The sequence below is a fragment of the Bos javanicus genome, chromosome 11, assembly GCF_032452875.1.
Source record: "Bos javanicus breed banteng chromosome 11, ARS-OSU_banteng_1.0, whole genome shotgun sequence".
Taxonomy (NCBI): domain Eukaryota; kingdom Metazoa; phylum Chordata; class Mammalia; order Artiodactyla; family Bovidae; genus Bos; species Bos javanicus.
In genome coordinates, this window is record NC_083878.1 from 25,345,119 (window position 1) to 25,371,810 (window position 26,692).

Below are 26,692 nucleotides of genomic sequence, written 5' to 3' on the forward strand. Positions count from 1 at the left end.
AGGCCAAGAGGGAGGGGATGTATGTACACATATAGCTGAATCACTTTTTTGTACTGGAGAAACTAACACAACGTTGGAAAGCAACCATAACCCAATTTAAGAAGAACAGTAAGTGGGGGACCCAGGGAGCGGGGGTGCATCATAATTCCAGTTTTTTATACTTGCTGTGAGTTTCTCAGATTTGCCCCATAAATGTCCATTTAACTCTGTTAATTTGACAGAGACTCCGCAAGCCCACCCAGGAAGAGTCCGTGCAGGGTAGGGAAGGCCTTACGGCAGGTGTCAGATGAGAGAAATGCTGAGGGTAGTGGAGGCTGGAAAGGAGTAACTCAGCATCTTCTTCAAACAGACGTCCTTTGCACGAATCCATAGGCCTTTGCAGTTTTCCAAGTGTTTTGCACACTTAACCCGGGAGAGCTGGAACCCCATTTTATTAATACAACTGATGCTGCTGAAGCCTGGGAGGGGGAAAGAATACTAGTGAATTCTTACTCCTGCCCGGCTTGCACTGGGCACTCTGGGACCTTTGTCACCCTTCCAGAGGCCCTCCCTCTGGGGTCAGTGTTATTGTCCCCATTTACTGTTGAGGAGACTGAGGCTCAGAGAGGAGTAATTTGCCCGGGATCGCACAGCTACCAGATGATGGGACTAGGGTTGATACCTGGGGGGCTCTGATTACAAAATCTCTGCTTCATTCATCATGAGGACAGGACAGGGACCCTGCTCAAGGCTAGCTTTCCGGACATTCAGTTCTTTGGCCCATGTTCCCCTTGTTCTGCTTAGAGACTTCAGAGGACTCTGAGTTGGGAGCGGGTGGCTGTGCTTCACCTTCTCAGATGCATCCCGTTTGCACTGGGCTCCCACTTGGCGCCGGCTTGGCTTCTTCGAAAGAGACTGAGAAGTCAGAGCCTACAAGCTGCCACTGGACCCCGCAGCCTTCACCTCACCTCTTCCTGTCCTGCTTCCCGACTAGGAGGCCTTCCAGTGAGTAAGTGCTGGTGGGCAGGGCACTGCCGGTCATCACCATGCTGCTTAGGCCCCTGCAGAACAGGCTCCCGACCCGTCAGAGCTGCTGGGGAGGCCAGGTGTCCCCTCTGGATCTGGAAACCCGCCCCCTGAGGCTGAGGTGTTGCATCCCTTGATGGTAATACGTTCAGGGCTCTTATTTCTGTGGCTCAGGAAGCGAGGGTGGACGAGGGAGAGTGAAAGGGTTAATTTAATTTTGGCCGTTATTCCTTTTTGGCATCTGCAAGTTAGCTTAATAGGATCTCAGCTTTCCTGTTGCCTCACCAGTGAAACAGAAACCAGACCACAAGGGGGTCTGGAGATGGTTAAACGGCGATGCCTCTGGTGATGCGTCCTGGTGGGCTGTGGGGCCTCCTTGGAGATATCATTAGGAGATGATGCTAGAAACGCCAGGCTGGGCTCCCCTGTCACCCAGGTTGGGGTGGGGGGCAGGTCATGGCGGGGGCTGGGGGGGGCTCCCTGGGAGGCCCGGCTCAGGCAGAGGGCAAGCAGGTATGTGTAACATCTGCAGATGTGGGTGGGGTCCTGGCTCCACTGCCTTTCCATAACACCTGGGAGTCCTAGCCTGCCGGGGTTCTTGCCTCTCAGGTTTCAGGGCATAAAACAGCACTCAGCTTGGCACACAGCACACCTAACTCAATATTTATCAGCCCCACCAGACTTCTGGTCTTCCTCCTGCTCCTCCACTCCCAAGCCTTTGGGATTCCCCTTCTCTCTTCCGGAGGTGCTCTTCCGGCTCTTCATTTCATGGCCAGCTCTTACTTCAGATCTCAGTCTGAATGTCACTTCCTCCAGGAAGCCCTCTGAAACCAGGCTGGCGGACTTCATGGTGCTCTGAACTTCCCTTTTCAGTCTTGTTCCTACCCTGCCCCATTTCTCCATCATGGTTTCCCCATGCGGAAAGCAGGGCATGGGCTCCTTCACGCTGGGGCCTTGGCGGCAAGCCCCGCAGAGGGTTTGCACCACTCACAACCTTGAGGGTGGGTGGGGGAAGGAAGGGTCACCGGTGTTCTGACCCACCAAGCCGCCCTCTGGGAGCCAGGAGAAAGGGGATTTAGCCAATCCCGAGGTCAGGACTCTCCTGCCAGGATCGCTTTTCTCTCCACTGTGGTTTTCATTATTTTTCATTCCCAGACTATTTTGGAAGCTGGCTGCCATGGGAACTGAGTCTTTGGAAAGCCCCGGCCTCTTTTCCCCTCCTGCCCACCCCCCCTCCCTTCCATCTCCATTCCCTCTTAATTGGTTTTTAGTTCCCTGGCTTTCAGGCTGGTCTGTTTATTTTGATTGCAGCTCACAGAACAAATCCTTAATGAAGCAGCTTGTGGGGAGGGCCATTAGCAGCCGCCTGCCCCTAGGGAGTGGGGGAGGGGCTGGACCAGAGACTGCCAGGGCCTCCGGGAGGAGGCGGTGGCCAGGCGCGGGGCGGCAGTCTGGGGTTCGGGACCAGTCTTCCTTCACGTACAGTCTGGAGGAGGGAAACAGAGCAGGTCCTCCCCTAGCTGTCTGCAGTCTCAGGCCGGAAGACCCCACAGCTCTTTTAAACAACCCTTCACAGGACTCCCCCAAGTCCTCCCAGTGACCCTGAAGTGGTGCATTCTATAGATGAGGGGAGTGGGGAGCAGAGAGATTGAGGGACCTAAGGCACCCTGCCAGCAAGCCTGTGATCAGGAGCCATCAGACCTGTGTCTTTTTCCTGGTATTCCCAGTTTCCCAGGAACGTTACTCATCCTTAGGCCGAATTGGCAGTATATGGTTCTAGCTAGGCTCTTCCAGACCCTGGCTTTGGGAGCCAAGACCTCCTTGTCTGGTGCCTCGGTTTCCCCACCTGTGATTCTAGTGTGGAGCCATCTGGGCCTTACACTACTTACTGGACAGCTTCTCAGACTGGGTAAGACTGTGTGTGCCCTCAAAGAGGAACAGATTGTATGAACATGGGTCGCTATGGTGAATGTATAGAAAAATGTGTACAGTTTTCCTAGCTGTAACCAGGCTAGAAGCCCCCCAGGCTCTTTGACTGTCCGTCCTCAGGGTGACCTCAGGGGATATGGGTAGTTTTCCCTCTCATATTGACCTCATTCTGCCAGAGCCATTAATTTTAGAAGCAAACACACATAGGGTGTTGGAATGGAAAGCTCCCTATGAGATCAAGCCCAGTGGCTTTCAAACTGGTGTTAGGAGCTTCAGCTCCAGGACTGGGAGTCTGAGGACAGTAGCAAGGGGAGCCAGCCTTCTCCCCACCGCTAACTTCAGTCCAAGGGACTCAACTTTTATCTGCTCTGTGTCACGGGGTCATGTCTTTTTTTTTTTTTTTTTCAGAAAAGAGGGCTTCCTTTCTGTCCTGGTCATGGTTGCTCTCCAGAATACATTCAGATCAGATGGCCATGCCCCTTTCCTTTTCAGTGACTGGTTGGAAAGAGACACTTTTGACCCATGAGGTCTGATAGGGCCCTGTGGGAAAAGCTTCTTGCTCCTAAAAATCAAACACAAGAAATACATTCCTCTTCATTCTTGGCTAGGGGAGTGCCTGGTCGTGATGTCTGGTACTGCGGTAGCCATCCGGTGGCCCTGAAGGAAGCCAATTCAAGGACAGAGCTAATCCACAGAGAACTGCAGGGAGCCTGATGACATTGGTGGGCAGCTGACCATACCAAACATAAGTGGTCCTGTCTTTGGACTTTATCAGATGATAACTTTATTGTTTAAGCCTGATGGAATGCACTACCTTTTGGTTTTTGATTTTTGTTGTTTCTTTGCTTGCTTTTATAAGTTTTTGTGTATGTGCTAAATTGCTTCTGTTGTGTCTGAGTCTTTGTGACCGTATGGACTGTAGCACATCAGGCTCCTCTGTCCATGGGATTCTCCTGGCAAGAATACTGGAGTGGGTTGCCACGACCTCCACCAGGGGATCTTCCTGACCCAGGGATCGAAACGTGTCTCCTGCATTGGAGGCAGGTTCTTTACCAGTAGCCCTGCCTGGGAAGCTCTCTATTATTTACAGTTAAATGCAAATTAATGATGTGTACTTCGAAAACTTTGACCTAACTCAGCCCCCACATTCCAAAGACAAAGTGACTGAGGCCCAAGGGAATTGGCAGTGATGGGGTCACGGTCATGTCCTGATTAGTCGTAGAGGTGGTCCAGCATCCGAGGACTTCTGACTTTCGGTCTAGGGCTCTTGGTTTGGATTCCCAGCTGGAGATCTGGTCTCCTGGGGTTGTCCCAGCTGGCCTTGCCTTCTGGTCTCTGAAGGATCTGGGCAAGCTAGGGAGGCCCTGCATGGCTGAGAGAGTTGGGACCAAGGGGGCAACATAGACCGAGGGCCTCTTCAGTTGTGGGCAGCTCCTGAAAAGCACATGGCAGACGGGTAATCCATTTCTGCGCCAGGCTGTGAGACTGAAAAGGAGAAAGTGAGGCATTCAGGGTTAGCCACGTATACCAGTTAGGAAATAAGTTTGGCTGCTTAAAATAAACCTTCAACAAATTAAACAGTTATTTTTCTTATGTAATAGGAAATCTGGAGATAGGCAATTCAGAGTGATACAGCTATTCAAGAGAGTCATTAAGAGTCAAGACTCCTGCTATCTTCCTTCTCTGCCATCCTTCATTTAGAGCTTTTATCCTCATGGTCATTAATGACTCTACCACTTCCAGACATCATAACTGAGTTCCAGGCTGGAAGAAGTGGGTAAAGAAAAAATTTGTACTGGCCAGATCAATGTCTTTTTATCAAGAAAACAAAACCTTTCCAGAAGCCTCACTGTAAATTCTTTCTATGCCTCATTGGCCAGGAGTATGGACATGTTTAGCTAGATTTGGAGGAGCTGAACATTTTTAACAAGAGATTTTGCTGCCCCAGACAAACTCAAGATTTTGTTAGAAAGGTGAGAGAGGGAAGTGGATATTGGGAGGCAACCAGTAGTCTTCCACAGCAGGATTTGCACAATCCTAGCAGAATGACTGAGCCAGAAATAAAACCCAGAGGGTGTGAGCCCCTCTCTGAAAGGTCCAAAGCTGCTCAGGCCTCAATTTGCTGCTTCCAGGGTCTCCACCCTCTTAATCATCTCCCTCACAGATGTCAAAGTAATCGTTTCGCAGCGCACCTTCCTGACCTGAAATGTCCCTTTGCCCATAGGATGCAGTCCAAATTCTTCGGCTTCGTATTTAAGGTCTTCTCTCAGGCTGCAAACCAGGTCTTTGGGCCAATTCATTTCCCGTCCCCATCCTCAGCTTGCCTTTCCCCCATTTGGACATTGCCCCTTAAGTTATTCTCGTGGGCCATCTCCTATCCTTTTCTGCCTGATCGAATCCTACCACCTTTAGGGTCACCTCATCCCCAAAACTGACTCAGCTGCTCTGGACTTTCCCTATGGTTCCTTCAGGCATGATAACTTGTGTTACTCAGATCAAATATTTGTCCTATACCAACAATGGCACCCCACTCCAGTACTCTTGCCTGGAGAATCCCATGGGCGGAGGAGCCTGGTAGGCTTCAGTCCATGGGTCGCGAAGAGTCAGACATGACTGAGCAACTTCACTTTTACTTTTCACTTTCATGCACTGGAGAAGGAAATGGCAACCACTCCAGTGTTCTTGCCTGGAGAATCCCAGGGACGGGGGAGCCTGGTGGGCTGCCATCTATGGGGTTGCACAGAGTCGGACACGACTGAAGCGACTTAGCAGCAGCAACCACCCCAGAATTAAGCTCCCTGAGGTGAAAACAGGCCTCATGTTTATAGACCCAAGTCTTACACGTGGAAGATGCTCAATAAATATTCACTTTCCTGCAAAACAGTTCATCTTGAGCAACCTCAAGCCCGGGGCCCTGGGAGAGTCCTTGGGTTATGGATGGATTTCAAAATGCAGAGGTGGAAATATGCTCACAATTATGCTCACAGTGATTTAGGAAGTTGGGAAGCTGGAAAGTCTGTGGTCATTTGAACCGCTGTGGCCATTTGATAGGCAAGGATCCTGTCTGTCTTGTTTACCACTGCGTCCCCAGCACACAGTGGTGTCCCTGGCATTCGTAGGCATTGAATGAATATTTATTGAAAATGATATGGGAAGGCACTAATGAACAACCAGCAGTTGGATCCAATAGGCCTGACCCCCTTTGGGACTTGCCCTGCAGCCTGGAAAAAGCTCTCTCATCTCTCAGTCCTAATGGAAAGAGTTGAACCTCTCAAGCCCCTCAGGAGAGACCACCCAGGGCCTCTTTCTCCTTCCAGTTGTCCGGAGTCAGGACAACAGTGTGCCAGCCACGAACACAAGTGTCCTCCCATTTTGAAGGGCCACACACAATCTAGCAACTTGAGAGGCTAAGAAGTCACTCAGTGGTAATGGGAAGAAAGAGGCAGGAAGGAATGATTTTAGGGGTAGACAACAAACAGCATGTGCTACTTTTCTGTTTGAAGATAAGGGAATAGGAGCTTGGAGAGATGAAGGGACTTGCCCAATGCCCCACAGTCATTAAGTAGCAGTGCTGGGGTCTATCTGGTTCTAAAACCTCTTTATTTCCAGTCTGTTACTTTCATGATGCAAGACCAAAGTGTGCATTGCAGTATGTGCAAGGCTGGGTGGGGTATTCAGAACCTGGGAACCTCTGTCTTAGGGACCAGTAGTATGGCAATGGCACCCCACTCCAGTACTTTGGCCTAGAAAATCCCATGGATGGAGAAGCCTGGTAGGCTGCAGTTCATGGGGTCGCTAAGGGTCGGACACGACTGAGCGACTTCACTTTCACTTTTCACTTTCATGCATTGGAGAAGGAAATGGCAACCCACTCCAGTGTTCTTGCCTGGAGAATCCCAGGGAGGGAAGCCTGGTTGGCTGCCGTCTATGGGGTCGCACAGAGTCGGACACGACTGAAGCGGCGCAGCAGCAGCAGCAGCAGCAGCAGTATGGCATTTCAGACACAGGCCCTCTGGATTCGTAACTCCTTCCCCTTGAAAATAGACTTTATTGGGTGGCGATGGATGGAGTGGGACAGAAAGAAGATGCTATACACCTTCATCATTTTTTGGGGTTTGTTTGTTTTTTTTTTGTTGTTGTTGTTTGTTTAGTCATGCTGTGTGGCTTATGGAATCTTAATTCCCTAATCAGGGATCGAATCCATGCCCCCTACAGTGGAGGTGTGGAGTCTTAATCACTGGAACCCAGAGAAGTCACCTTCATCTTTTTTAAGCTCTTAGTTTTAAGCATAATATGCATTTAGAATCTGTGCATGCTCAGTTGTGTCTGACTCTTTGCGACCCCATGGACTATAGCCCGCCAGGCTCCTCTGTCGGTGGGGATTCTCCAGGCAAGAATACTGGAGTGGGTTGCCATGCTCTCCTCCAGGGGATCTTCCCAACCCAGGGATTGAACCCAAGTCTCCCGCATTGCAGGCAGATTCCTTACTATCTGAGCCACCAGGGAAGCCCCTGGTACAGGGTACACAAGGATAAATCATCTACATTGTCTGGTTCAATAAGTGATGGCCATCATCACCACAGAATGACTGGGAGTGAGAACCAGAAGTGCCCATCGGTTGTGCAGTAACAACAGCAGAAAGCCTGGTGACTAGTACAAGGCTTCCTTTTTTAAATTAGAACTTTGCCTTTTATATACTGATCCTTGCCTTAGGAAACTAGCCAATCTAAGCATGTCCTAGTCTGATATCCTGCTGTAAGAACTTCTGCAACCCCGCAAAGAGGAGTAAAATAAAATGCATTCATTTCTCCTAACAAAATGTTATTTAAGAACTGTCAGTGTAGTATTGCTGCTCTAGATCAATGAAAGTCAGTTTTACTTTATCACAACTTTTTCTAATTGAGCAGTGGTTTTCCGTTGATAACATCTAACAATTTAGAAAGCCCTCTAATCTCACCCCTGTCTTGTACTGCTTTGTCATAAACTTTATTTGTCTGTAAGGGGAGAGAATGGCCATAGAATTGTCAGCAGATGAGTCCCAATGAGTCCACAGCCAAAACTAGTCCCACGGGTGAACAAGTTTAAGGCTTTGCTTGGTTGGTGACCTTTAAGAGGATGAACTATAGCTTGGCTGCCCATCTCAGAATGCTACAGTCTCCATTTTCCTCCATCCTGACTTTGTGTCCCAGAGGGTAGATTTGGGAGACAAAATCTCCAAAACCCCTTCTGCTGAAGAATGCAGCTGAAGATAGTTACACTCTGGTTGGGAGCCCAAGATGGGAGGTGTAGAAGTGACTCTTGGCCAACTGTTACTAACTTACGTGGGGTCATCTCAGTCCAAGTTACTTCTCCACAAGGCTGAAGGCCCACTCTTTGTAGGATTTTCATTTTAACCCAGGTTCTTGTACATATTTTACAAAATGGCACAACCTCTCCAAGAACAGCCTGGAATTAAAGTGGCCAGGTTGGGGAACTTACAATATGACCCAAACGGCCCATCATAATGGTACCTTAGACCAGCAATCAATAAACTTTTTCTGTATGGGGCCGAACAGTCAATGTTTTAGGCTCTGTGGGACACAGAGTCTGTGGCAACTCTTCAGCTCTGCCGTTGGGGTGCAAAAGCAGTGATAGACGGTACATAAACAAATAGGCATGATTGTGTTCCAGCAAAAACTTATTTACAAAAAAAAAAAAAAAAATCCATGGGCTAGAATTGGCCTGCGGGCTATAGTTTATTGAACCCTGCTCTAGTGCATACCTCAGCTGCCAACAACATAATCTTGGCAAAACAGTAAAGGTGGGGCATGCCTGGGAATCAAGACCTCAAGGCCCATTTGAAAACCTCCCAATGAATGTAATACAATTATCCCTTTTAATGGAGTATGAATATGTTCTGCTGTTTTTGTTTGTTTTTGGCTTTGGGAGCATGTTTGTTTCCAGATTTGTTGAAACCTTTCCTTGTTGAAGAGCATCAGAATGAACCATTCAATTTTGTGTTTCCTACTAGAGGGGTCCCCATCTGATGCTCTAGTGATGAGGACCTCCCCCCTACCCTGTATTCCTGAGATGATCATCAAAGAGTTCTATAAGAAGACATTACTGCTTACCCCAAATTCCTCACCACCCCCAAACTTCAGGCAAAGTAGAAAGGGTGAATGGAATTTTCAAATTAAACTTAGCCCAGCTTTCAGAAACAGCTGAATTTCCCTGGTTCAAAGTCCTGACCTTGGCCTTTCAACTTCTTTGAATTAGGAATTTTTTTTTTTTTTTTTGGCCACACTGGACAGCTTGTAGGATCGAACTCAGGCCCTGACCAGCAAAACTAACCACTGGGCAGAGTCCTAATCACTGATCCTAAGACTGGTCAGCTCCTTTGAGAGTACATCAACTGTCTCCTCATGAGCTGGTAACAGGCCTCCTCATGAGCTGGTAATGTCTAGGAATATTACCTCCAATTATTACCTGCAATCTTAGACACTACCCTGTTCAGTTCAGTTCAGTTGTTCAGTCATGTCCGACTCTTTGCGACCCCATGAATTGCAGCACGCCAGGCCTCCCTGTCCATCACTAACTCCCGGAGTTCACTCAAACTCATGTCCATCAAGTCAGTGATGCCATCCAGCCATCTCATCCTCTGTCGTCCCCTTTTCCTCCTGCCCCCAATCCCTCCCAGCATCAGAGTCTTTTCCAATGAGTCAACTCTTCACATGAGGTGGCCAAAGTACTGGAGTTTCAGCTTTAGCATCATTCCTTCCAAAGAACACCCAGGGCTGATCTCCTTTAGAATGGACTGGTTGGATCTCCTTGCAGTCCAGGGGACTCTCAAGAGTCTTCTCCAACACCACAGTTCAAAAGCATCAATTCTTCGGCACTCAGCTTTCTTCACAGTCCAACTCTCACATCCATACATGACCACTGGAAAAACCATAGCCTTGACTAGACGGACCTTTGTTGGCAAAATAATGTCTCTGCTTTTCAGTATGCTATCTAGGTTGGTCATAACTTTCCTTCCAAGGACTAAGCATCTTTTGATTTCATGGCTGCAATCACCATCTGCAGTGATTTTGGAGCCCCCAAAAATAAAGTCTGACACTGTTTCCACTGTTTCTCCATCTATTTCCCATGAAGTGATGGGACCAGATGCCATGATCTTCGTTTTCTGAATGTTGAGCTTTAAGCCAACTTTTTCACTCTCCTCTTTCATTTTCATCAAGAGGCTTTTTAGTTCCTCTTCACTTTCTGCCATAAGGGTGGTGTCATTTGCATATGTGAGGTTATTGATATTTCTCCCGGCAATCTTGATTCCAGTTTGTGTTTCTTCCAGTCCAGCATTTCTCATGATGTACTCTGTATATAAGTTAAATAAGCAGGGTGACAATATACAGCCTTGACGTACTCCTTTTCCTATTTGGAACCAGTCTGTTGTTCCATGTCCAGTTCTACCTGTTGCTTCCTGACCTGCATATAGGTTTCTCAAGAGGCAGGTCAGGTGGTCTGGTATTCCCATCTCTTTCAGAATTTTTCACAGTACCCTGTTAGGAGCTTCAATAGCCAAATACTGCAAGGGCTCCATATCATAGGCCAGTTTTACTATTAACATCCTCCTACTCCATGCCCACACAAATAAAAACTTGGTTTTTGGAAGAAACATTATAGAAATGTAGCCCTTGGACACTGATGAAAAAAGACATTAGCAGTTACTGCTAACAACCTACAAGAACAGTAGAATTCCAGGGATTTGATTTTTGGATGGATGCTTCCCAATTAAAGAAACAGATCATCCTTGGCAACTGGAGGGCCATCTCAAACAGTAATTTCCCAGTGAGGATGCTTAAGACTCCCTCCAAAGCATATCTTCCAAAGGAGACTCTATTAAGAATTTCTGAAAATCGGGAAAGACTATCCTCAGACCTTCATATTAAGCAGATGAAAGCATGAGATGGACGTGCTTCCACATCTTCAGAATAATATTGCACAGATGCCTAGAGTCACAAATTAACACACTCTCCTTTGTCTAACACTCTGCCTTTTTCACTTTTGCCTATTTCTTTTTACTTTCCTCTTTTGTGGCAACAAGTTTGCTGATAGTATGACTGTTTCTCCATTGCCTAAGTTATATTGAGAAAATGTCTGTGGTCACTATCATGTTTACTGTTGCTGTTATTCTTATTTTGGTGCTATCCATAGAGATATCAAGAGATTATCCAACTTTATCATTAGACATCTACACCCTCAATAGAGTCTGTGCCCCAGTAGAGGACAACTTGTGTGTGTGTGTGTGTGTGTGTGTGTGTGTACAAATCCGGCCTTAACTTCTTAGAAATGTTTAGGTATCTAAACATTTGTTGGGATCTTTAAGACCCCAACACCCTCTATGGAATTTGTCTCACTGAAGCATGCCTCAGGGAACTAACAAAATGAAGTCACATAACTTACAAAATGGTAAGACACACCAGGTAATTCTAGAAAATTACCTGGAGGAAATATTGATTCACTTTTTCTGTGCACCATCCAAACGGTGATTTCTATAATGAGGGATATATCAGTGGAAGACAGAAATGTATTATTTTTTTGTTGTTGTGCAGTTACTCAGTCGTGTTTGACTCTTTGTCACCCCATGGACTGCAGCACACCAGGCTTCCCTGTCCCTCACTGTCTCCCAGAGTTTGCTCAAACTCATGTCTATTTAGTCAGTGATGCCATCCAACCATCTCATCCTCTGTTGTCCCCTTCTCCCGCCTTCAGTCTTTCCCAGCATCAGGGTCTTTTCCAAGGAGTCGGTTGTTTGCATCAGGTGGCCAAAGTATTGGAGCTTCAGCATCAGTCCTTCAAATGAATATTCCGGGTTTCCTTTAGGACTGAATGGTTTGATCTCCTTGCTGTCCAAGGGACTGTCTGAGTCTTCTTCAGCACCAAATTTTGAAATTCTTTGGCCCAATGGAAATGGACAAATGATCTTATATTTTCTGTTAGCTAACCAGGGAGTTATCAGTACCATTGTCAACATTTTGGGTTACACCTGGATAAATATTACTTGACTAGATATAACAACCTATTTGAAACTGAAGGAGATGGCCACGTTTCTGATAAACTCAAATGGATTCTAGGACGTGATTTTTAACCTGGTTTCAGTAACGTAGGATTCCACAAAGCCTAAACACCCTTTTCGTCTTCATGTCCATGGTGGTTGCCAAGGGTAGACTCTCTGGAATCTTGACTGTAGGTGTACAAATAAAATCACATCATATGTTTCAACAGCTCATCACCTGGCGAGTGGAACAGGGAGGCCAGATTCATCCCACTCCCAGCTGTTACTTCTGTGATGATAACGTCACCTGGCATCCTGACAGTGATGTAGAGGCTGCTTTTGTGGCTGACCTTTTGGTTTGGACAGAGAATGGCCATAAAGCGAAGGGTCTGCAGGATAAGAACCAGTACCCTTCTCCCATCAATTATGCAGTTATCACCATGGCCTGTCTGGATTTCCGTAGCACTTTGTTCTTCACTCATCACCTTGCCTTACTTGAGACGACCTTTGCCTTAAGAAAATAATCAGTCCAAATAGTGGTTCCACTTCTGATACCCACAATGAAAACCATGGCCTCACTTCTAAGAAGACATTGTTTCAGGAGTCTGTCTACACATTCTACCTCAGTGCAGTGGGTCAATAAGACTCAGTTTGCTTGTGTCATCTCAGGTTATATTTGGGATAGAAGGCTTTTCATAGGAATTGCGTTGGATTTGTTTTATTATCTTACACATTTAATATCTGGTCTAGAATCCTCTGGAAAAAAAGTCATGTTTTAGATGTTCTTCTGACGAAAAACTTTTGAATTTTTTGAGGAAAAGAGCTATACAAATCCAGGGAGAGGCCCAGCATGCATGCCTTAATGAATTAGTTAATTAATTCCTTTGTTTATTGAACAACCATTCGGGACAGCTATTATGTACAGAACCCTGTGCTAGGTGACAGGAGCACAGCAGTGAGCAAGGCAGAGGTGGTGTTACCCTTGGTTAGCTCACAGAGGTGTTTCTTGAAAACATGAGCAGTATTCCTTCATTAGTTCAGCCAGCTCTGCCCTATCCATGGCCCATGGCTAGGGGAATGCTCTGAAGATTATCCAGGGCGAAATAGTCTCCTTGCTATAAAGCTGCTCCAGTTAGTTCATATGCTCAGAATTTTCTTGCTATCATAGAATTCAAGAGTTGGAAGGGACCTGGGACATAGTTATCTAGTTTTTTATTTTGTAAATTGTATTTATTTTATAAATTAGTAAACTGAGACCAAAGAAAACTGAGGCCCAGAGATACTGCAGAACCTGTCCCAGAATCACAGAGCAAGTGTGTTTGCTGTTTGTGAGTGTGATTACGTACAAAAGAGGGGCATACAAATCATGTATTTTAAATAAAATGAGTCAGAATCAAGATCATTAAAAACAGGTTTTCTGGGAATTGCCTGGCGCTCCAGTGGTTGGGACTCCATGCTTTCACTCGTATGGGCCTGGTTTAATCCCTGGTCAGGGAACTGAGATCCTGAAAGCCACACAGCTCAGTCGTGTTTTTAAATGAGTTTCCTGAGATTACTGCAATTGGTTAAGAACTCTAAGTCTTTATCTTTAAAAGCAAAAGATTGTTCAGTTTGAATATTGCAGCATCAGTGTTTCCTCTGTTTTGGGAACATTAGGATTTTTAAAACTTGAATTAAAAATATCACATAAATTATTCAAAAACATCCTCTACTATTTACATAAAGCTCATATCCCTGTTGCCGTGTTAGAAATAGCACGTTATAGCCCCACACTGATATCTAGGGTTGAGAGTTGTGGGGAGTAAGACCCTTAAGAGGCATCAGGCCCCTTTCCCTGAGCAGACAGGCAATTCTGAGACAGAAGGGGTCACTCAGAGACAGAGACCCTTGTGGCTACCTCTTCATTGTGAAGTTAGGATCGGCTCTCCCAGACTTGCTGACCCCTGAGTGACCCTTCCAAATTCAGATAATCCGGTAGGGGTCAGCCCACCAGCCCATCACCAGCAGCTCCATTAGAGCCTAAAATGTCCTGGGCTGGGATGAAGGCAAGCCGGGGCCCCTTGAGGCTGACCTCCCATCGCCAGTGGAGATAGTCTTTTAGGTCTGGTGTGAGGTCTGACAGAGTTGCCCCAGGCTGGGGAGACAGGAGGGTCTTGTTTCTTTTCCAAATTGCAATTGTTGAAGGAAGAAGGCCTTCATTTAGAACCAGCATGGACCAAAATTTGCTTGGTTCTTTGGGGATCTATTCTTTTTTGCAGAGGCGCTCTGAAGGGATGGCTGGAAATGGCACCACCAGGGTAATGTGAGGGGAGTGGAACCATATGACGGAGGATAAAGCCCAGAGAATCCGAAGCTGGTTTGCAGACAGCGGAGTCGACCGGAGGGGAGATCAACAGACACAAACTTAATCCCTGTCCTCAAAGAGACCTGCCCACCGGGCTTTAGCAAAAGCCTCTGTGCTTTTCCTCTGTTCCTGGAGAATTTAGACAAAATAGCCTTGAGCCCCATGAGGCAGGGGAGCAAAAGGCCCTCCCCAAGCGAGGCCCACCCCAAATGGGACTGGGGCCTTCATGGATCTGATGAGGTCTGCGTCTGGAGGGACTGAGGCGGGTGGGCTATTGGGAACAGGGCCCTGTTGGGGAAGAGGGGCTTCAGCATGTCCTTGGAGCTGGAAAGAACCTCAGAGGTCATCTAATCCAATCCCTTCACTCTGGGGGATGAACACTGAGGAACGGCAGGGGCAGGGCCCGCCGTGTCACACAGGGCCTATTGCGTTTCAAGTGCAGAACTTCTGACCCTAGTCAAACCCTCTTCCCAGATCCTCAGCCTAAGTGGAAGTTTAGGGTTTTCTGTCCATTCCTTTGTTCATTCATTCATTCATGTGTTCCTTGAATTGTATAAGCTATAATTGTCCGAGGTTTGTAACTTGCCTTGTATAAGATCTGTGGATGTGTCAGAGGCAGCTCACTGTATTGTCTTTGCACCTCAGGAACTTAAACTTTGAGCATACATGCACACACACACAAACACTACACACATGCCCACAGCAACACACACATGAAAACGCATGTGTGCATAAGAACATGCATGCACATGCACACACAAGTAATTTGTGATGGAGAACCCTATGTAGTTTCTTCCATAATAACCTTATGGACACAAAGGCATGTGGTGTGTGCTGGGGTGGGCGCCACTCTAGTTCTCAAAGAACACATCCTGGCCTGGACCTTAGAGATGATCTATTTTATGTGTCTGCCCAGCTCCCTGGACACTGGCTTGCACAAATGCCAGAATTTGGGGGATGGAATTGAACTGATTTGAAATGAAATGGAACTTAGCTAAGTGTAGAGATAAGTAAGGCCCTGGGTAGTGGGTGCATCAAAAAGGTGGGTTGCAGGGGGAAAGGGCATCAAAAAGGTGAGAAAGAGAAGGGCATGCTGGGTTGAAGGACTAGCTGCTGCTAAGTCGCTTCATTCGTGTCCGACTGGACTAGCTAAAGGATAGTAATAATATTAGGCATCATTAATTGACCACCAACTGTGCATCAGCCACTAAGTCATTTATGTGTATGTATGTGATGTCATTTAGTCCCCATGATAAACATGTGGTGGTGCCATTATTATCCCCAAATTATAGATGGGAAAACAGGCGCAGACAGAGTAAGTCACCCTTCCAATTAGTAAATAGCAGAAGTGGAATTCCAGTGCAGGCCTCTGGCTTTAGAACCTCCTCCTGTCTGTGCTGTGTAAGAGGGCTTCTCTTTGCTCAAATGCGACAGCATTGTTTGAATAGAAATGAATGTTCCTCTCAAGAGTGCAGGAGGGGAGATGTGTGGATGTGTAAAAATTGGTGTCATCTTTTGGAAAAATGGCGTGGCAGCACGTGTGGAGAGAGCATTGAGGGTGTGCTGTCTCTTTGACTCAGTGTTTTCATTTCTAGAAACACAGCCGAAGTTAATAATCAGAAATGTGCACTAAGGTGCACGATTGGAAATGACCTGCATGTTCTCCAGTGGGGAGTGGTTACATAAATTGTAGCATAGTTCTACAGCAAAATATGACGCAGGCTTTAACAATTAAGGATCCCGTTCGCTGCTCTTAGTTTGTGCCTTAAGCGAGCATTGAGGAAAGGGGACTGTGATCTGTGACAAGAGGCCCCCTGTCAGGAATAGCAAGAAGCTGGGTTGGGACCCCCCGCCAGTGCTAGTGGAGGCAGTGAGGCCAGGCAGAGGTGAGGCCTGCAGTGGGGGAGTGAGTCTCAGCTCCAAGTGATCCTGACCCCGGGGAGGGGCCTTGGCCATCCAGCAGCCAGCCTGGACCCTGGCACCGGCTCCAGTCTCTGGGTTTAAAGAGCTTTAAAAGCTCATTAAAAAGGTTCCTTAGACATCAAATGGCTCTTAAAAATCAATATTTTGATGATTTAAGTGCAAAGGAATCAGAAACATATGGATCAAATTGCCCTCAAATTATACAGACTTGAAAAAAAAATGTGTTGGTCTTTAGCAAGCCCCAAATATTTGAAAAACAGATAGAGACATTTTCCTCTTCTCCAGACAGAGCTCAGCGAGGTCAGCTTGGAGTCCAAAAGGAGGTAAGTGGGAGTGGGGCGGGGTTCAGAGGGAGACAGAAGGATATTTCTGCAGGTGGCGCCTTGCCATGGAGGCAGGGCTCCAAAGGTCAACTGTGTGGTGCGTGTGTGTGTGTGTGTGGTGTGTGTGTGTGCACATAAGCAACATATATGAGTGAGCCTGGGTACATATTCTCCCTCTGGGTCTGCCCAGACTCTCCTGAGCCTACTTCCCATGGCCAGTCCCATCTTTCTGTGTCCTGGCCATATATATGTATTTGTGTGTCCAGTGTTGTTCCCAACCTAAGGTTTGCGGAGTAAATCCCTTTGGTTCATCCTTCTGGGGTCCATCGTCTCTCTCCAGGCATCTTCCTGCAGTGGATGAGGTGCTGCCTGTCCCTGGAAGCTTTAAGCTGAGATCGACACAAGCATCGCTTGGCCCAGAAGTGATAAAACATTTCTCAGCTGTGAGCTAGTTCTGCAAATGAAATCTTAGGGATAAAGCCCAGTTGTGTAACTGATAAAACAGGAGTTACTAAGGCCCTGATTCTTTCCTGTAGAATGCTTGAGCTCTGACAGCAGAGTTTGAAACCCACAAATCTCATCCTCAATCCTTGTTTTGCAGACAAGGAAACTGAGGCAGCACACCAGCAGAGCCAGAGGAACACTGTTGCACACATTGCTTTAGCTGTGTGTGTGTGCGTGTGTGCTAAGTCGCTTCAGTCGTGTCCAACTCTTTGAGACCCCATGGACTGTAGCTCACCAGGCTCCTCTGTCCATGGGATTCTCCAGGTAAGAATACTGGAGTGCGTTGCCATGCCCTGCTCCAGGGGATCTTCCTGACTCAGGGATTGAACCCACATCTCTTGTGGCTACTGCATTGCAGGTGGATTCTTTACCACCGAACCACTGGGAAAAACCTCACTTTAGCTTACCTCAGTCCAAAGCATTAAATATTTACTGCCCCCTCCCCTTTCTTCTGATGCAGCCCAAAGTCCTGCTTGGGGTGGTAGATGGCAGAGCCCACAACACCTTGGTGCCAGTCTCATGGTAACGACAAGGTTTTGAAGATGCCTCTCCGGTGCTTAATTCCACCTCTGGAAGGAGGCAGTTGGGGTGGGAGTGGGGAGCTCATGCTTTTGAAATCTGCTGCTGGAGCCTTAAAAAGGAGGAAACAGGCCACACCTGGAGCCCTGAGATGCGGACAGAGTGGCTCCAGAGGAAACAGGAAGGGGGTCAGCTGGTTTCCCATCTCCAGCTCCTTCCTTCAAGGTCCTCCCACCCAGTTGTCCAGGGGAGAGTCTTGGGTGAGAGACCAGTGCTTTGATAGGGATGGAAGTGACTCGGGAGGCCCCGGGGGCCTTTGTGGGGCACCCACCTCCCTAGCTAGACTCATTTCTGGGCTGGGAGTTGGCCCTCCGCACTGGGCCCCTTACGCCTCCATTTCTCTTGCCCTAGGGAACGTGCCGGATCCCAGGCCTGTGACACCTCCACAGGACAGGGGCTAGTTCTCTGTCCTGGCCCCAAGAATGGCTTGGGGAGCATTGGCCTTTGTCGGGGTTGGGGTGGGGGCTGGTGGGCCCATTAAGCAGGCTCTAGTTGTCTCCTCGCCTCTCCACCCCAACCAGCGCCACCAAGGAGGCTTGTTAATTATTGCAATGATTTCCACCTCGATGGGCAGATCTCATTGGCCAGAATAGAGGCTTGGGGCACTCCCTGCACCCCATACACACACACACACACACACACACACACACACACACACACACAGGCTGAGGAGTGGGGAGCAGGGTGGAATATCAGAAACGGAAATGAGGGAGAGATGGACTGGGTTGGTCAAGGGTACCAAAGAGATTGGCCATCCACTGGCATCTGAGGCTGGCTGGGCACAGGCTTGTGGGACAGGGTGGACCCCTAGCAGCTAGCCACATTGCCATCATTAGGAGAGCTAAGGGCGGTCAGCTGGCCATTCAGCTACCCATGGTTCCTTATAACCCTGTCCTCTGGACCTTCTTCCAGCAGTGCCTGGCCAAACAGGGGAGACCAGGTAAAGGGTGGGACTGCATTGGCATCTGGGAGGAGGGGGAGGGGTGGGAGGCAAGCTGGGGTGGTAGGCCTCGCCTGACATCTATGCAGTGACTCAGGGAGAGATCTGAGGGCTGATGATGGGACCCTGAGGTCCTTGGCCTCCTTGCTTAGGACAAACCAGCCTGCTGCCTATTAAATGCAAAGAGAGAAAATCTTCTCTTTGACACCACGAAAGGACAGGGAGTGGAAAACGCTTCCCAACTCAAGGTTCTTGTTTCCGGACAGGTACTTCCTGTCCCTCTGTGCCTGGCCTCTGGAGATTCCATGTGGAAAGAAAGAAGAGATCCAGATCCAGTTCCCCAGGTTGGACCAAGCAGTCCCTGGGCTAACAGCCCCCTGAAAAAGGGCTGCCCCCGTAGCATCTGGCCACTGCATCTGAGTGGGCTGGGGTCTGTTCCCTACCCCCAACCCCCAATAGAGGGAGGTCATTCTAAGCCTCTGGCTCCCAGGACCTCAGTGGGCCACTGAGTCTTGGCCTTGGTCTGGGGGACCCCTACAGTTCTGGGACGTGGCCCCTTCTACCTCTGCACTTTTTCTCCCCATCTCAGGCCTTCACCTCAGGCTGGGTGCAAGCTCTCTTTCTCCCTCCCATCTTTGCTGCGTGCTCTCTCTCACACATAGGGTGGCATGGGCAAATAGGAAGTGGCTCTCAGATGTGAGGATTTGGTTTGGCTGAGAGGCAGGGGCAGCTCTGCCTTTAGCCCTCTTCTCTCAGTCAGCTCTACCTTACTGCTTTGTTCTCTTCCCAGGCAACACACCGTCTGGCTGGGTTCGGACAACTCCAGAGCTCCAGGCCAGCGCCTTCCTTCCCCTCCAGACTCACATCCCTAACAGCCTCCAGATACATGGCTAGGGCTAACCCAGCGTCCTCTCCCCCTGATTTCCTGCCTGCCCCCTTCATTCAGCTGAGCAGACCAGAACCCTGAGGTTACCCTCGGCAGCACCCTGCCTTCGCCCCCTCATGTCTGTTCATCACATGGCTCTCTCACATCTAACCCCGCAGCCCCAGGTCCCAGCCATCAGTGCTCACTGGGGTGCAGGCACAGACTCCCAAATGTCCACTCTTATGTCCCATCAAGGCTTTTGCAAATTTCTGGTAGCGTGAGTTTTCTAAAATGCAAAGCTGCCTGTGTCTTTTCCCTTTTAAAAAGCCCTGGCCCCCTCTGGTCAGCGGACCTTGCCCCCAGTGACCCAGCGCATCCTTCCTCCAGCAACTCTCCTCCCTGAACTTTCTGAGCCAGGCCCAGTGAACTCCTGGCCTGACCCAGGCCCACGGAGGTGCTCCTTTCCCTCTGTGCCTTGGCACATGTGGTTCCCCATCTCTGGCACATCCATGCTGGTCAGCCCATCTCTCAGCCCACGCCTGACCACCTTGAAATATTGTTCCTGATATCTCCAGTAGAGCTGTGGCCACTGAGCACGATTCACCACAATTTTTCTTTGATCATCTTTCTGGAAAGCCTGGGTGTAGCATGAGGGCAGGCACCATGTGAGACCCCAGCTCAGCGCCTGGTCAGTGCCCATGGAGCAGAGGAGTGAATGAATATGTCTGGGTGGAACACATAGGCCAGCGCCCCCTGCCCTCTTTCTAGGCCAGGTCCCAACTGTACAGGCCCCCAAGACACTCTGTATACCAGGCATCTGGGCCTTGCAGAAGTAATAAGCAGCCCAGCTACAGAGTATGATTTAATTTTTTTAAGTTTGGGCTGTTTTACATCTAGCCCAGGGCTGGAATGGAGAGGCTCTTGGCTTCCTGCTCACCATGTCATTCTGGAGGGAGTTCCATGGAGGTCGTCGTTGTTCAGTCACTCAGTCAAGTCTGACTCTTTGCGACCTCATGGACTGCAGTACACCAGGCCTTCCTGTCCTTCACCATCTCCTGGAGCTTGCTCAAACTCATGTCCATTGAGTCAGTGATGCCATCCAACCATCTCACCCTCTGTTTTCCCCTTCTCCTCCTGCTCTCAATCTTTCCCAGCATCAGGGTCTTTTCCAATGAATCAGCTGTTCGCATCAGGTGGCCAAACTTTTGGAGCTTCAGCATCAGTCCGTCCAATGAATATTCAGGGTTGATTTTCTTTAGGACTGACTGGTTTGATCTTGTAGTCCAAGGAACTCTTAAAAGAATCTTCTCTTGAGTCTTCTCCATGAAGGAGAGCAACACAAATCTGACAGGAGGCTGGGAAGTTGACTGGTTCCATCTACCCAAGCTATGTCGCTGCTCATTTCTTTATTCATTCCACAAACATTTACCAAGCATCTACGGTGTGCTCAGCACTATCCCAGGAGCTGGGATATACATGGTGAACGAAACAGTCTCAAGCCCTTCCCTCTGGGAGGTGAGAGTCTGACCAGAAAGACAGACCTCAGATAAACACACATGAAATCATGTGCACGAAGGGAAGGGAACGGAGAGACAATACAGTGCAGACCTTTTCAGCGCTCAGACAGGCCGTCTCTGAGGGACAGCTTTTAAGCTGCGACCTCAAAGATGCCGCTCAGAGAACCGAGGAAAGAAAGACCCCAGGGGAGGCAGCCTTTGCAGTGACTTGAGTGAGGGCCTTCATCCCTCTTCACACCTCAGTTTCCCCTTTTGTGGTGGGGAAGCTGCCTGCTCACAGGCTTGGTGAGGAATGGGAAGAAAGACATGTCCAGTCAGACTCAGCAGCCATTTGAATCTGTTCCGATGTTTGTGGCAAGATGGCTGCCCCTCTGTTCTTCCACAGGGAGGCACCACCGTCTTTATCCTCCTTTTAAACCGCCTTTGGAGAGTCTCCTCTCAGCCTTCTCAGCTGCCCACTTCTCAGTCTGAATTCCATCATCAGAAGCTATCAGGAGACCAGATTTCATAGATGAGAGTGCTGGGACCTAGCACAGAAACAAGGGCAAGAGACCACCGTGGGGAGAATAGAAGACCAAGAACCCTCAAGAACGAACCCAGTGCCCGGCATCGTGTTTGGATCAAGGCAGGGGCTCCAGATAGGTTTGCTGAGTGAATCAACAAACGTTCCCCATGACCTCAGACCCACAGAATGGAGACTTCTGGGTGACAAGAATTCTCTAGGGCTCCCACTCCCTACCCTTTCCCCCTTTCTTGGTTCAGTTCCAATCTTTCCCTACTTTTCTTGCAAGCTTTCAGTGGTATTAATGTTCCCACTTTCCCAGTGGACTTTTGGCTGGGCTGCTGGGATGGTGTGCGTGTGTGCGGGCACGCAGGCTATGTGGGGACTGGAGACAAAGGCCCCAGAGTGAGATTCAGGGCACAGCTGAACTGCCCTGAACTTTCCTTTTTGTTTTCAAGGAAATGCATAATCCAAGAACCACCCACGGCCCTGGCGGCCCGCTAAGCAGGGCTGGAATGTGCTGCCTTTCCCGTTAGTAATTGTTTTTTCTGGTTAGCCTGTAACCCTTCCCCTGCCATTCCCCGTCTCTGGGTCCAGGCCTGCCCTCTGGGGCATGAGCAGAGCTGAGGTGGACGCCCAGGCTGCCCTCTTCAAGGTTACCCCAAATGCTCCTACCCCACCCCCTAGGGCGTGGCCAGTGGGGTTGAGGACCCCACCTTGGCATTGCATCACAGACCGTCTCCTACACAGTGATTCTTTGCTCTCGAAAGAGCTGCCTAGGGGGCTGTCAAGGACTCGGGAACCTCCGGAGGCAGCTTGGTTTTGCCTGGGGCCTTCTGGCCGTTTTTCCACTGTCTGTGTGTCCGACTTTCGCTGTGTCTGTGACTCTGAGTGGGTGTCAGTAGGAGCCTGTGCAGGAATGTGAGTTTGTGTAGGTGTCTGTGATCTGGGACGTTGAGGGCACACTTGTGGCCTGAGTGTGTGTGTGTGTGTGTGTCCTGGCGGGGAAGGAGGCTTGCTCCTGAGCTGACTCAGCGCTTCTGTTTCCCACCCACCCAGCTGAGCGACTGACCCTTCCCCAGGGAGGAGGCAACACCCTAGGCTGCCAGGTTTTTGCCTTTGGCTGCCCCACCCCCAAAAGGAGAGCCTTATCTTTAATCCTTAGGGACTCTAGAGGTCAGAGGCTTGTGCTACTTCCTGACCCTCCTAGCCAGGCCCTGTGTTCTCTGGTTCTGGAAGAATCTTTGGGAGCCCTCTGGCTGTGTTTCCTGAGGTGACTGTAGCTCAAGGCTGCCTTCTGCTCAGATGGAGGGGGTTTCTGCCAAGTAAGAAGAGGCACTGGGGTGTTCCTTGGACCCCAACACCACCACTCTCCACGTTGACCGCAGCTGCCTCCTCCTCAGATAGCCCTGACTGTCGGCTTTGAATTCTTCAAGCAAGCACTGACACCCCAGATGGGGCGTGGGTGCTGGTGTGGCCTGGGTTTCCCCATCTCCAGGAGGTCTGCACCTCCAGACCTCAGGAGCTCAGGATGACGGAGGGGCTGGGGAGTCAGAGGGTGGGAAGAGCGAGGATCTCAGTTCGCAGCCTTGGGGTGGAGGCCTGCCTGCACCCTAAGCAGCTGGCAGGGGAGGCAGTGCCAAGGCCCGGTCCCGTGTGGCCACTGAACATTTGGTGCGAATCAAAGGCTTTTTCCAGCCAGGAGAGGAATGCTGCTGAGTGGGGTTTGGGAACGGGTCTGGCAGGGCAAACACTGCCCTAATTGAGGCCCTTTTAGACTTTTAATTACAAGCAGTGTTTTCCCAAGCTTCCTAAATTGACCGTGGAGACCCGCTGGTGCTATTGGCTGTGCCAGGGACAAGGAAAAAAAAATGTTGTTAAAGCTTTTTCAGCGAGGTTTATTTTTGCCATGTTTTGAGGTGGAAGAGCTCACACAAGTGGAAACCAGAGCCATTTGTTCTCAGAAAGCCTCCTCCAGACACAGAAGGACCGACGCCCACAGGTGTGATTAGACACTCAGATAGAACACGCAAACGCACAGACACACACACCTGGCGAGCAAGGCACAGGTACAGACAGACGCGGTCATGGACGCGGCTGCAGATGCTGTAAACACAAGGCTGGAAATCCAGCCCAAGCACCCCGAGCGTTTTCAAAAGGAAAACATTGTTCCTGGCTCTCACGAGGCACACCTCCACCTCCGTCTCCTCCCACCCTGCAGGCTGGCTGGGTCTGGGCCTGCTTCGAGCCCCTGTCCCCTCTCGTGGTCTGTTTACAAGGGCAGACTGCAAAGGCCCAGCTGGGTGTTCCTTATGCCAGCGAAGCCTTTGTCCTGGTCTTGTCCCAGTCCCCAGGGGGTGTGACTGTCTGGGAAGGAAGGCCATGCCCTTGTCTGTGGAAAGAGGACAGCTCCACAGCTGAATCCTTGGGGCACCTTCCAAGAGAAATACCTGTAGTGTTTTGGAGGCAGCCCGTCCAGGTTATAGATTCAGAGGACAGAGGTGGCGCTGGACACCTGAATGCTGAGCTCTGCTTACAGGCAAGCATCACCTGCATCCCAGGACCCCCTTCAGGCAGTGAAATCTGGATCCCAGTGGCTGGGGCCTGGGAGTCTGCATTTCATCCCACTGCTTACCCCTGTATCCTGACACTGGGCGAGCTCAGTGCGTGTTCGCCGAGGCAATGAATGGCTAATGCTGAGCTCTGGGAGCCCCTGACAACTCTGAAGGACAGAGTAGGATCTCCCTACATGGGTGATCTGAGAGGGAAGCCCCCGTGGAGCCCTCCCACCCTCTTCTCCTCTTTCTATTCCCCTCATGCTCCACGCCTGTGGGTCAAGACACCCAGGTAGACTCCAGAATCCCTCCTCAGTGTTCAGCTGGGAGCCCAGTAATACCGCATGATAGAAATAGGCAGAGCGAGGGAGGGAGGCCAGAGACAACTGCTTCCAATCTGCCATCTTGCCAAGGGTCCCCCTGGGCCTGGGCCATGCCTGGACACAGGACAGGAGGCCAGGGGCCAGGAGCAGAGGGAAGCCCCTGAACTGGGGCTTGGGCAGAGGGAGCCTTGGTGGCAGTTACAGGACGTTGATATCGTCCCTTATCTGGGGCTCCTGGCTCTTACACCACGTCCCCAACCACCCCTGGAGTCAGGGGGCCCCTGCCACTCCCTCCCCACACAGACCGTTACTGGGTTTCCGTTGTCTGAGGAAGGGGCGAGAAGCTGTCTGCTTAATTAATCATTTTAGGCCACCCTGGGAAACTCATTAAGCCAAGGCTTGGAGCTGGAACGCTGCTCTCAAAGTCGGAACTTTCTGGTCTGCCCCGTTGGGGTTCGTTTTCCCTTCCACTCGTGTACACACACGTGTGTGAGAGTGTGCCTGTGTGTGTGTGTGAGTGAGAGAGCGAGCCAACATTCCCCTGTATCCACGATTGTGTGTGTGTTTGCGTTTCCTAGATTCTGCAAGGAACTTCCCCTGATTCTTCTTAATTACCAGCCTAGAAGAAATTCAAGATGCTCAGAGCAAAGGTCAGACTCCACCTGTTTTCCCTGCACTTCATTTTCTGGCAGTTCCCACAATAGTACAGATAAGTAAAAGATTAAGGCAATCTTTTCTAATTAAAGTAATTAAAAAACAGCGATGATTGCACCTTTCATCTGAAAGGGAAAATATTTACTCATCCAAACTGCAGGCCCTTAAAAGCATTCAGGAGGTCTATTTTCACAGACAGAACCTCCTCCCCTCCCCCAGTCAGTTCTCTCTCCTCCAGGACACACACACACAAAGGCAGGTTTATTTAACAAGAGGCAGCTTGACAGGGGCACGGTGAACGCTGGGCCGGAGAATGGGAGCCTGCGGCAGGTTCCAAGTGAGAGGACGCTTCAGCCCAGTTCCTCCCAGGCCCTGCAGGGCTTTTTTGATCTGACCAATCAAACCTTTACTTTTGTTCTTTCTCTCCACCGGGGCACCCACCTGAGGGCCCCCTGCCTCCCTCTGACAGCTCCACTCCCTTTTGGCCTCTTCGCTCTGAACTGGCTAGCATGGGGAGCTCAAAATGGAAGGCTGGATATAGCCTGTCCATCTGTCCATCTTCTCATCCTTTTAACCAACATGCATGTAGTAAGTGGCCCGTGTACTTGGCATCAGCGGTGAAGGGCACTGTGGTGGAGGGGGAGAGGTGGTACAGCCCCTTCTCCCAAGAAGCACAGTCTCATAACCTTTAAGCAAACGCCCCTTGGTTTCCCCAGGAGAAATCAAACACTTTGAGTTTTTGAGGCAAGTATATTACCTAGTCTCCTGGTGAATGGGAATTGCAAACTTTTCCCTAACTAGGGAGTTTTTCCTGGGATACATGGCAGTGGGGAGAGAGGTACCCTGACATTCCAGGGCCAGGACTCGAGGGATGCACGGTCTTTGGGGGGTGTGAAGGGTGTGAAGGGGCGGAGGTGTTGACTGCCCAGCCCCATGACCTAGGGGTGACACAGTCTCTGCCCCATACTGCCCCCCTTCTTATCCCCACTGCCAGGAGACAGGGTGTGCTCTGGAGCTGGCACAGCTAGAGTTTAAAGCAGCCTTGATGGGATAATCCCATTTAGAGGCTGTTCCCCAGTCCATGGAATATGACATGAAGAAAAATCCTGGGAACCTGCTCCAGGAACATCCGACCCCAGCTGTCCCCTGAGAAGGACCTGGTGGCCTCTTCCTGTCCAAGCGGGGCTAGACAGTGTCCTCAGCATGACCGGCAGCTCTCAGCTGTCTTCTCTGCAGAGGCATGGCCTCAAAGAGCCAGCATGGGCAGATCTGTTTCTGCAGGGAGCCTGCTGTCCAGGAGGGCTGGGCGAGGAAGAGTACTCCGTGTGCTGTGTGTCCAGCCTGTTTGTGGATAGGCTTACTTCATACCCAGAAGGTCTCATCAAAGACTGGGGCCAAACATACAGGGTTCTCCCTGTCCCACAAGCTCACTCAGTGTCAACTGTCGTTGGACTCTGGACTCTGGCAAAGTGTTAGTCGCTCAGTTGTGTCCGACTCTTTTTGACCCCATGGACTGTAGCCCACCAAGATCCTCTGTCCGTGGAATTCCCCAGGCAAGAGTACTGAAGCGGGTTGCCATGCCCTTCTCCAGGGGATCTTCCCGACCCAGAGATTGAACGCAGGTCTCCTGCATTACAGGTGCATTCTTTACCACCTGAGCCACCAGGAAAGCCTTAAGTCAACTCAGCGTTTCCCTCT

The 26,692-nt window shown here is 49.7% G+C and overlaps 1 long non-coding RNA gene across 2 annotated transcripts; it reads left to right on the top strand.

Moving 5' to 3' along the window:
• On the top strand, positions 1–25,099 carry LOC133256936 (uncharacterized). 2 transcript variants are annotated; one of them, XR_009739343.1, is made up of 3 exons: positions 1–988; positions 14,224–17,323; positions 24,919–25,099. It is a non-coding gene; the product is annotated as an uncharacterized LOC133256936 (long non-coding RNA). The 2 variants fall into 2 exon arrangements; XR_009739342.1 differs by lacking the exon at positions 1–988 and adding an exon at positions 1,007–1,144.
• The last annotated feature ends 1,593 nt before the right edge of the window (positions 25,100–26,692 follow it).